General features: G+C 28.0%; 1 protein-coding gene and 1 long non-coding RNA gene across 2 annotated transcripts in view; one reads left to right on the top strand and one right to left on the bottom strand.

The window, feature by feature from the left end:
• Positions 1 to 10,215, bottom strand: part of LOC106786991 (patched domain-containing protein 3) — a 40,381-nt gene extending 30,166 nt beyond the window's left edge. Inside the window, exon 1 of the mRNA XM_014748945.1 lies at positions 9,712 to 10,215. The gene's annotated coding sequence lies outside the window, so the exon portion shown is untranslated. The remainder of the gene's footprint in view (positions 1 to 9,711) is intronic.
• On the top strand, positions 4,940 to 5,713 carry LOC106786996. The gene is made up of 2 exons (XR_001381724.1): positions 4,940 to 5,210; positions 5,442 to 5,713. It is a non-coding gene; the product is annotated as an uncharacterized LOC106786996 (long non-coding RNA).
• Positions 10,216 to 12,636: the final 2,421 nt, after the last annotated feature.

The raw sequence follows: 12,636 nt of genomic DNA, 5'->3' as shown, positions 1-12,636 counted from the left end.
TTTTTTTTTTTTTTTTTCAATACAAACTATTGAAAAGGCAAATATGAATATACTTTTTAGCAAAGCAAATAATTAAAATTCAAAAATGATGAAAAAATTAAAAATATAATATTTATAAATGAAATTAAAAATTATTTATACGATTTATCATTATAAAACATTTTCATAATTACCAACTTCTATGAATGAAACGAACTTTCCTATTTTTATTTGTTTTTTTTTTTTTTCAATCTAATTTGTATTCAAACGCAAAAGATAATACGTATAATTAATTCTGAAATAACACAAAAAGTGTTAGATTATATTAGAAAGACAAACGTAACGTTAAGAAAGAAAAAGTAACGACTCATCTAAAGCGAGTGCGAAAAGGAAAGTTGCTCGTGCATTTTTGTAGTCGTCATGTCACTTCATTATGAAGTATTATGCAATAATTAATTGTGCAAGCGTTGTGCTACCATTAATGACTTTCAAAATGTAGTTTATTGATGTTGCAATATGTATACTAAAACAACAATAATTAACGAAATTTAACTAAAACTTATAAAAAAAAAAAAAAAAAAAAATAAAAGATTCTTAATGATACCAATCAATTATAGCAAATGCAATCACATTAATTGTAAAAATCGATTGGTTAATCAAATTAAAATTTTGTAAAATTCTAAAAAATAGTAAATCTCATTTCTGACGAATTAAAGTACTGAAATTGCATTAGCATTTCGTAATCATGATTTAACTAACAAGACTTCAAATGAGAACAAAAATTCAAAACTAAAAAGATGGAAAATCTCGAATAATTATTTCGAATTAAGATAAAAAAAAAAAAAAGAAAAAAAAAGACGTGAATAAACGAGACAAATTATTCGTGTTCGGGTAACAGTTAAAAATCTTATAATTTAAATTAAATTTATAATTAGAATATTTTCTGAAACGTAAACGCGAGAGAAGATCCAATTAAAAAAAAATCTTTGAGAGATTTCTTTTCTAATTAATAAAAAAAAATGATTTATTTACGAAAGATTATTACAAAGATAAAATATAAGATTGAAAATTAAGACATTTGCGTAAATATATATTTAACACGACGAATAATCGTTATCATAATTATTATTGTTATTATTATTTGTATAACTAAATACTACTATTTATTTTACCATTAGAATTTTTCTTATTATTAATTATAATTAAATATTGAAATTTGGAAAGAAACATTAATTTTTGTCTATTGTAAATAAATATCAAAAAAACTGTTAAAAACGCGTGTTTCTCGTATCTGGAAATAAATGAAAGCGTGAAATGTTATAATAAGTTGATAACATCGATCTTTAGTATTCGCACACCTTGACGCAGCCAGTGCTCAGTGCGCTCTCGCACGAAATGGGAAATGGCAATTAATCTTTTCTCTTGGACATTGCAATTATGCGTGTTGTGCAAACTCGCAGGTCCGATCGATCCTCCTCCCCGTTTTATTACGTGGCTGCATAAGTTGCTTCTTTATTTCTTTTGTTTTTTTTTTTGAAAATAAGCGACTACGATTATTATATAATATTTTGATAACGTGAAATAGGTTAAATCATTTTTTCACACGAACATACAAAATATAAGTATTTTCCGTATCAAACATTCGTTTCGATATTATCCGATGGATTTTTGTTCTTTTTTTCTTTTACAAATTCGATTCCTCGTGCAATCATTTCTTTTTTTTTTCTTTTTTCTTTTTACTCGCACTTCTAATTTGAAAAATGATGCTTTGCGAAATGCAAGCCACGCGGAACAAATTTCCCGGATGATTTTATAAATTAATTACTTTTTCCCCGAGACTTTTTTAGATTAAATCTTTTTCTGGATTAGAAAAAAAAAAAAAAGAAAAAATAGGAAGACGTTCTCAGGCTTGTAGTTTTATAATCTGTGGCGCGAAAAAAAGATAAATAATAAATTTTACAAAAGAAAAAACCTGTAAAAATAGTAATTAATTTGTTTAAAATAACGTGGAAACTTTTGACCTAGCTCTGTAATTTATCATTATGTGGAAATACCATTACGAATGGGGGAAATCCAATCGAGAATAAAAATCGATGCAAGACTGGAAATGTTTACGATAATATAATTAAAAATAACAAGAATAACAACGATAGCAAAGAAAAAGAAGAAGAAGAAGAGAGAGAGAGAAAAAGAAACATATGTGAAATTAAAAAAATATAAAATAATAATAATAATAACAAACGCGAAAAAGTTATTTGAGAAATTGCTGATGAGACGATGTTGCCGTGACCGCTGGCAAAGATTTATTAACCAAGTTTATCGCACACGTTCGCTTTTTGAATGACAAACTAACGTTTACACATGCGCATTAACCGAGTTAGATCATATTCGCAAGCACAAAAATTACATTCATTAGAGAAATATTTATCCAACGTAATGAACATTACGTCAAACGCGTTAATTTATACATTTGTTAAAATTTTATGTAATTTTATCCAATCAAAATATTATACTACATTATAATTAATTAATATTACAATTTATTTATATAATTTAAAGAATAAATAAAAAAAAGATTAATTTCTTGGAAAATAAATTCTTACCCCGACTATATCTACAAACAAGAAGAATATTTTTTGATTGTCTGTTCAAATTATAAAATCGGAAATAAAAACAAAAAAAGAGAGAGAGAGAGTTAATAATAAGACAAAAAAAAATTGTATTAAATAATATAAATACTCAAGGGAGATGCATTTCTTTGAAGAAAGTTGTATAAAAACATTAACTTTTTGTTTTCTTTTTTCAAAAAGAAATAAAAAAGTAGAAAGAAACGAATGACTAACTTTCTATAGGCTTAGCCATAAAGGAGAGAAAAGAAAAAAAGAAAAGAAAATACATATATTAACTTAAATTTTAAAATAGATCTCATATTAAATATCGATTTGAGATTGTCTCGAATGTTCAATAAATTTAATTTCAATTGGAAAAAAAGGTTTATTCGAAAGAATTTCTTTCTAGACATACATACATCCCATTTATCTATCTGAACAAGGAAATTTCGATTTTCTGTTAAAAGAAAATCAAATTTAATAAGTTGAAATAATAATAGAAAGAGAAAGAGATAGACATAAGACGTTACATAAGAGATGGTTCATATTTAAATCGGAGAAATGTCAGTGAATGTTGTGCTTCGGTGAAAGAAACTCTACACATGCGCATGCACATGCACATGCACATGCGCACAAACACACATAAGAGAAAAAAAAGTATAAGAGTAAAGAAGAAAGTAAATGAGTACATCTACAGGGTGATTCACGGAAAAAGATCGTAAATAATAAAATATAATTTTTAAATTCACGCGTTGAATAAGAAAAGTTTCGTATATAAAAATACGTCAGTTTTTGAATCCGTTGCTGCATTAAGGTTCATTTATACCAAGAAATTAAATGTAACACCGTGAATCTCACGTTTTGACCATAATGGCGCCATAAATTGACTGCCCAAATTCCCATATCGAACAACTCTTTGGATAATTTATGGTCCATAGAACTGGATGAGGGATCCGGTTTACCTAAAGAAAAAAAGTCAAAACGAAAAAACCACTAATCGGATATATTTATAATACCGCACGACCCATACCGAAAAGTTACAACAAAAGAACCTTTTAAAACTATAAAGAATATACCTGTGGAAAGGTATAAATCAGAAATTGGCCGATTATGTCGCAACACGTTAGTTATTGTAATAAAATTTGAACTGTTTAGATGAAATCAGCAATGATTCGCCTGCAACTATTTTTAAAAACGAATCAATTTCTATATGAATTTTATTTAATTTAAAATAATTTCCAAAAAATATTAACCAATAAATATTTGTAAAAGTCTATAAATTATTATATAACGAAATGAAAATTATTTAGTAAAATCGACAAATGTTTTTCCACAACCAATCAATCAACCCCATTCATAAACAGTGTATCAAATTAATATGAATTTAGTTATTAATGTCTAAATGACAAGGTTAAAATCTTATTAACTATTTATAATATCTATTAATGAATCGTCCTGTATATATTGATAGGAAAAAGAAGAAAGACCAAGACGTCTATCGTTCGTCGATACAACAACATCGTCGTCGTCGTCGTCGTCGTCGTCTTTGATTCCGCGTAACCGATAAATTAAACTCTCGATATCTCTTCCGGTTTGAAAGCACGCGAATTGAATGCACCGACTACGTATTATATACATACATGGTGTATACATATATGCATATCGTTGAGATATCGAGTTTTGAGTTTGTAAGGAGCCCGGTCTGGTGGAACGATCCGAGTCACGTAACCGGAACGCAGTTTATGTTGTCTTATGTTGTGTTGTGTTGTGTTCTTCTTCTTTAATGTCGCTTTTAATCTATTATATTATAGAAAGATAAATGACCTATGATCGTGAGAATGAACAAAATTCATTTTTAATTTATTAATATATATATTATAGATATATGAGAAATATTATTTTATCTTTCGTACTCGTATAATATTTATTTCCTCTACAAAGTTCAACTTCGACTATTATATTAATAGAAAATATTTGAACTAACTAAAAGTGGTATTAGATAGTAAAGGATGATAGTCTTCGTTTCCTTGCGTGCATAAAACTAAAAATTTATGTTGAAGGCCGATATTGTCAAATGTTAAGAAAATAATTGAAATGTTTTCTATAATCGAATTTTGGTAAAAATACAAATTTTCTTCCTATACAATAATTTGAAACTTACGGTGATTTGTAAAATCCTATTTTATTGAATTACCATTTAAATAATAACGAAAACATTTGACAAAGTTATGTACAATATATAATTGTTATTATAATTAGATATATAAAAAATACAAAATTAAATACAACAATTTTTTACCTATGATGACTCATGTCGAATTAAACAAGAAAATAATGAAAACATTAGACAACCGAGATATCTTTTAAAATAAATGTTTTTCTCTCCCACGTATTTTTTAATCTGGATCGATGTCACGGGATTTATAACGTCAACACTTTCAAGGGCCTCCTCTTTCTCCACTTTCCCTCCCACTGCCTCCTTCACCCTGTCGTTACATCGTGTAAACTTACACGATGTTATTAAGCAACTTAAGAACACTTATCGAACGTTATACAGACGGTGTGCCAATATACTTCGTCGTCTAAAGTGAAAGCCCATTTACAACGTTACGAAGCTCTGACGTGAGTAAAAAAAAGAGAAAAAAAGAAAAACAAAATTTGATCGAATCCAATCTCGTAAAGATATTTTTCTGAAATTCAAATATTTGTATCAAAGATTATTCTTATTCATCAATCTTTTTGTTTATCTCTTACAAGTGTATGTGTGTGTGTTGTATGCGAAAGCGTTCTCCCTTGATCTATAAAAATATACAAATATCACTTTGCATAATGCCATTTGCCTTTTTCTTCCAGATTTTACAATCTCCAGTGATCATCTAACATAAATGCCAAGATCAGTGATTTCTAACATTTACATTATTTTCTAACAACGTTCTCTCTCTATTCTCGTATTTTAATTCAACTAATTTCAATAAAATATATTCTATCATGGTCCTAGAAAATATTATACTAACAAATTTATACCATACATTCTTAACATTTCATAACGTTAACATGACAATTATATAAACAAAAAAAAATGTCAAATTTATAGTATTATGTTATCCTGTTTTAATAAATTCAATCTAACGCAATAAACTATCCAAATAATTATAATATAATTTTCCAATGTTGGTACGTGATTAATATCCCTTTTTTTTTATAGCTTAAAGGAATATTATATTAAAAGAAAAATCAAAAAAGAAATGTAAAAAAAAGTATTAAACGTAAAAGGAAAATAATATTAGATTATTAAAGGTTGGCTTGGCTTGGCTTGGCCTGGCCAATGTGACGATATAAAAGAAGGGAGTCTACTGTACAAGGCAGAAACTCTGGGTGATTCGTTGGTAGAGAACAAGCACGACGGATAATTCCCCTCGGTGTATATAACTGAGGTAACAATTTGTTACGGGGTCGTTGTTCAAACGAGTATAAACACTGACGGTTGATTGACCCGACGTTGTCGTCGGCACGACGCACATAACCGAGACCCAATCGTTCTTTTTCTATCTACCCTTTTTTTCTCTCTTATTTTTCATTCCTTCTTTCTTTAATGAAAGATCTTCGTAAAGAAAACAACAATTAAGTAGAAGAACAACGAACAAAATCTATCGAGAACAATTATTTGAAATAATATTCGCGTGTATGAAAATTTCACTCGATCCTGTTTATACAATAAATTTGTGATTATATATTTTATTCGTAATAAAAAAATGACTAAAGTGAAATTTATATTTAAACTTTGGTAACGATAAAATTTTATAAAACGGTATAAAAAGAAATGAAGTATAGTGGTAAGGAGAGAGAGAGAGAGAGAGAATGAGATAGAGCCCACAGTTAAACGAAATTATGGAAGATTCTAATATTAGTGTAACGTATGTGAGATGTATTTGTTTATTGAGAGACGAGTGAGGAAATACTTTAAATGATTGTTAATTATTCGAACAAAATGTATACTGTAATTTAAAAGCATGGATTAATAAATTCAATGCTACTATCCTCTTCGAAATCCACCGTTAGACTGTCTCAACTGAAAATCAATCAAATTTCTTTTATTGATTGCTAATTGTGTTTATATGACTTTCAAAAAATTATATTTCTTTTTTATTGCCAATATTATTCTCGTTTACACGCATGTATTCTTACGGAAAGTGACGTAAACAGCAATCAATAGAAGAAATTTTATATAACTTTGAAAAAGGACAATGAATGATAGTTTACTGTTGGATTTCGAAGAGGATGGTCGTCGAATTTATACTCCATGGCTTTTAGACTGAAATATACATTTTTTTTTATTAATTATCAATCAATTAAGGTAAATTGAACACAGTATTGTATTTGAGATTGTTTATACTAAAATATGTACATTTGTTTTAACATTATTTTTTTTCTTTTACTTTTTTAAATATTATTATTTTAAATCATGTTTGTATGATTCGATGAATCCATAAATTTCAAGCTGTTTAAATCGTACGCATTCTAAGTGATTTTAAGGATTAAATAATAATAATTATTATAATTAAGAGAACTCTCTCGACCCTCTTTAACTCTTGAAAAATATTTTCACTGATTGTTAGTTCGACGATGACTTCGACCTTTTCTTCTTCTTCTTCTTCTTTCATACTTCACGATTCATTCTCGATCTTTCACGATTTATGATGATCTATAAGAGTGAACTTTTCAAACGACAATAAAAAAAAACTTTGTTTCCTATATAAATGTTTATCGTTACAAATGTTATTAAATATTTATAATAATTTAAAGTCATGTATCGTGTATGAGATTTGTATTCGATCGAATATAATATCTTCGATAATATATTTATTATTAATTTCTTAACAATTTCTTAACCAATTTATTTTGTTTCTTCTTTCTTTGACTTTTATTAAAATATAGTTTGAAATAAATTAATTTAATTATAGTGTTTCTTGTATGAAGAAATTATTTGAGAATAATCGTTGAAATGTTTCGCTTTAAAACATAAAATTTGGATGGAATCATCTAATAAATACAAGTAAAAAATATTGATTGTTGTCGAATGTATTAACTCATGACTAAACTAATTACTAATTTATTACGATAATGTAATATGAAAGTTTCATCATTTCCACATTCGCTTTCTATTAATAAATGCGGGAATAAACTAGCTAGCTAGTTATTTTTCTTGTCAGTAGTACACACACTTGTCACGACACGTTTCTAAAGCAACTGGATCATTCGACTCGATATGTTCCTTGATCTCGACTAATCTCGAAAATGATTAAAGTGTTACGTTCGATTAAATACATTGTTTCTATGAGAAATATCATTTGGATTAACATAATATTCTCTAATTTATTTCGTAAGTATAAAACAGAAACTATAATTATTTAATAATAATCGTAAAAAATAAAAATATAATTTTAATATCCTTTATTATTATTATGTTTTAACATATGAAAAATGATCATGGATATTTTATCTATATTGTGAATGAAAAATTTGATTAAGTAACCATAATTCCATGAAACATATGTGAAATGATTATCGATGTGTTGTCTATCGTGTAAATAAAATAACGTGAACTGCAAGAATAAATATAAACTTATAATAATATATGAGATAATTATCGACAAATATTATTTCAAAGGTAGTTTATAACTGTAAAAAAAAAATAAATAAAATAATATAGATATAATGATTGCAATTGGTGCAAAGTATTTCATACTCTTCGATGGCTGAGCAACGAACTCAAACGCACATCGTGTTGAATGCGTTCTGATTTTACTGCTCTGTTGCATTTCCCAGCAACTTTCGAAAATTCTTTTAAAACGTGTTTCTAATACGAAATCTGAATGATGGATCCTTCTTCTCCCTCTCCACCTCACCACCTCCTCACATATAATAATTAATTCTATAATTGCATGCAAATCCCTGATAAGTGACATTTCAATTTTTACATATTATAAGCATTCATTTTAAAAATAATATTTCATTTTTAATATTACATACATTTAATATGATTTATTATAATTTTAAAATACATTATACTTGTATAAAGTTTCCTATATAAATGTGTTTATATTTCTTAATTTCTTTTTCACAAAAATTAAATCCAAACATATTTCAATGAAAATGTTAAAAATAAATATTTCATAAAATTACTTTTTTTTCACGTATCAGATTCTTGCATGCATACCTACAGTATTTTAAGAGTACATTGATTTATAGATCATCGATCGATTATTCGATTTTCTTGTCTTACTCAAATTCGCCTAATTCATATTCAACGTACATATAGATACGTCGTACTTCCGTATTATTTGCACTCTCCTATAAGGGGAATCACCCTTTATAATTTACTTCTATTTATATAACCACCTGATAATATATGTCCCATTATATCTGGATAAAATGATTAGATCATTGAATCATGAGATTTCATTTATGACAAATGCGTTTATGCGCATACATGTCCGTAAAAACAAACAAAAAATAAAATAATATAAAAAACAATAATTTCTTATTATACCTCTCTACAAAGAGACAATTTCTCTCTATTCGATAACTATAAGTTATAATTATCTTTGTACGAATATATTAATATATAATTTATTACAGATTGCAAATAAAATCTCTACGTATTATTCTTGCTATGCTTTTATGAAAAGAAAAAAAAAAGAACCTGTTATTCTTGTCGACTAATCAGTACTTTTTTTCATATATATTTCTTATAATTTTAAAAGAATACGAAATCTTATTTTTTAAAAAAAAGATGTTTAAAATAAATCGTTTTTCGTTGCATCGCCGCAAGATGTCACTGGGCGCATGTAGTTTTTTAAAAAAAAAACAAAACAAAATAAAAATCTTCTCCTACAATGAATTCGGTAATGATATCTAACATAGATTACATTCCAAAAAATGCATCTTCACAATAACACACACGATATGCATATGAAATTTGACAAAAATGTAAACAAAAATTTATTAAAAATATTAATTCACAGATTTCGTAGCCTCGACAACACAACGTATCATATCAAAACGTATCTGTTGTATCGTTAAATAGAAACAGAGTTGCGGTTAGAAACCGACAGAAACTTACCTCGATTTTTCGTGTCGATTTCTGCAAAAAGAAGAATAAGAAAGACGAAAAAATATGACGAAGAGAAAGATGATAGATTAAACGAAGTTCTCCTCCAAGTTAGTTGATACTTTCGAAACCGTAATGTTTGCCCTCTTTATCTTCTTAGTTGTTTCTTCCGTTTAATTTTATTTTCTTGTCACCTTAATCACTTTTACTAGTTAATTTTTAACTGTTTAATATTTTTGTTTTCATTTCTTCTTTGGTTGTTCTTCGGATCCTCCTTTTTTTTTTCTTTTTTTCACGACAATTCACCTACACGTTTTTTTGGTTACTTGCAATTGTTTTTCGTCACACCTTGTCATCGTTTAATATAAAACAAACGAATCGGAAATAATTGGACTTTCTCTCTTTCGATTAACCGATAATGATTAATTGACCGAACGAGACAGATCGATCTATCGATCGATCAAAAATTAGTTAGTTCGTCGCGAAAAGCTGGATTCGAACTGTTTGACGCACCGTTCGAGACTCCCGCTACGAAGATCGTGCGTGCTGACGTCGTTCAACTTCGACCATTTACGACAGACTTCGGCTCTAACTTCGGCTTTTTCCGCCGAACGAGACCGGTCGGTCCAACGTGCTACGAAGAATCGAATTCGATCAAACGCCGCGCGAAATTTACCGCGTATTTTGAATTATCGATCTTTGCACTTATAATTCTATCCCCATTTTTTCTTTTCTTTCTATATTTCGTTATAACAAAGAAAGTTTATCTTTTATTTATTTTTTAAACACATATAATAATATATATATATATACTAGTATATTGTAATATTAACAAATGAAAAAGTATTAAATTATTTATTTAATATGAAAACAATTGGGAAGAATCGATCGGTAAATTATAATGCTTCTGCATATTATACTAATACATCGAACGGATGCAATGAACACTGCAACGCGCGTTTATACAATTTGATACTTCCTTCCTAGCTTTCATGAGTCTGCATTGATATGAGAAAGTATATATCTTCAGATATACATTACGTATATACATCCTTATTTGCATTATCGTATAATTATTCTTTTTAAAAAAAAAAAAATAATAGGAAAAATATTAAACAGGGAAAAAGAAGGAGAGAAAAAAAGTAAATTTACGAGTTAGAAGTAAATGATTGAATTATACGTAAGAAGTAAAAGTGTCGCCATTGAAAAATTATATCGTGTCCGAAGGTAGACAACTTCTCTCACTCGTGTGTATAAACGTTTAACAAGATCTTTTGAAATCACGAAGGACGAAATTAATAATATGCGCATTTAGCAATTGCTCCAATAAAATAATCGAAAATTGATTCGATACACCTGCTGGCTTAGCAAATAAATATAATTCCGACATTAAACATTAAACATATAAATTCCAACATCACTCATTAATCAATCTAATAAAAGAAGATTCTTCTAATGTTTAAACTCTCACATATACGTAATCGAGAATAGTACGTTTTATTATCAGAAAAAGGGAAAGAAAACTATTTGTAATAAAAGGATTTAAGAAAGAAACGAAAAAGAAAACGGGATAGTTGACTTTTCTTTACCTGAGCAGGTATACCTTAGGTAAAATTCTTGGAAATGGACCGTGAAAACTTGTCAAACAGAGAATACACATAATCATGAATCGTGAAAGAGAGTTCTACATGCTGAAAAGAATAATAGGAAGAGACGGTTTTCTACATAATAAAAGTCCTTGAAAAAGGATCTTCTTTAGTATCTCGCTTGACCCTTTTAAACGATATCCTTTCTTTCTCTCAGAACAACATTCAACTTCGATAAAAGATTATTCTCAAATATTATTCTATTCTCTATATTATAATATTATGATTCTAACTTATGATTATTAAAGTTTATGCAATGAGAATCAAGTTGAAATTCTTGCACATCAAGAAAAGAAATTGCATAGCTTCGAGTTAACAATCATGTTAAATATAATTCTCTTGTTCGTAGTAAATGGAAAACGAGCGCGTACTTGCGTTCCAATTTATTTTTATTTTAAAAGCTTAGCGGCAAATTCGGGTCAAAGAGAATAACGTCGTGATGTTTGGTTAGAGATCGAGATACACCGGCTAGAACTGTAATCTTAGCGTTATTATTCAATAAACCTTGGCTGAGACCTTCGTGGTAGATCGTCGGTAAATCTCATCTGAAAAGAAAGGGAGAAAGAAAGAAAGAAAGAGGGAAAAAGAAAGAGGTAGATAGAAATAGAAAGAGATAGATAGATAGATAGATAGAGACGGAAAGAGAGATGAAAGTTTAACAAGCTAACAAGCATACAACCCCCGTTTCGATTCTTCCTCAAACGATCAAACTCTTAGCTAAAAAACTTTCTTTCAATTTCTATACGAAACTTCATTTTGAAAAATAACTTTATACTTTTGAAAGAGGTCTCAGAAAATTATTAATTCCTTTGCGCTTACTCTCTTTACTTTTAATTGCTTCCTAAATTAAACGCAAAACTAAGAAATCCAGACTAACTTTGTGACGACTTATTCGTGAAATTATTTATTTATTAATTAATAATCATTGAAAAAGATTATCTAGGTTTAAGTATTATATACTTGTTACGATGTACTAAAAGACTTTGAACCATCGTAATGATGGCAATGATTTTGTCAAGGCTTTTGTAAGATTCTACTCGTTGATGCGTGTTGATGTTATCGATGATAGTAATAATGAGAGTAAGGCAAAGTGCGGGCTCTTGGCAACGAAGGTTGATCCTTGGAAATGTAGTTCAAAGACTCTCTACCCTCTGACAAATGTGTCTAACAGTTCAAACAGATGCACCATTATTTAATTATATTTCTGAAAAAGTTATAAGGGTAAAAAGTATATTACAATTACATTTGTATCAATGTTATTCTTGATTTTAACCATACAACTCGAAAATTA

The sequence above is a fragment of the Polistes canadensis genome, unplaced genomic scaffold, assembly GCF_001313835.1.
Source record: "Polistes canadensis isolate GaletaPanama2010 unplaced genomic scaffold, ASM131383v1 scaffold_3, whole genome shotgun sequence".
NCBI classification, from domain to species: domain Eukaryota; kingdom Metazoa; phylum Arthropoda; class Insecta; order Hymenoptera; family Vespidae; genus Polistes; species Polistes canadensis.
This window is presented reverse-complemented; position numbering and strand designations above follow the sequence as displayed.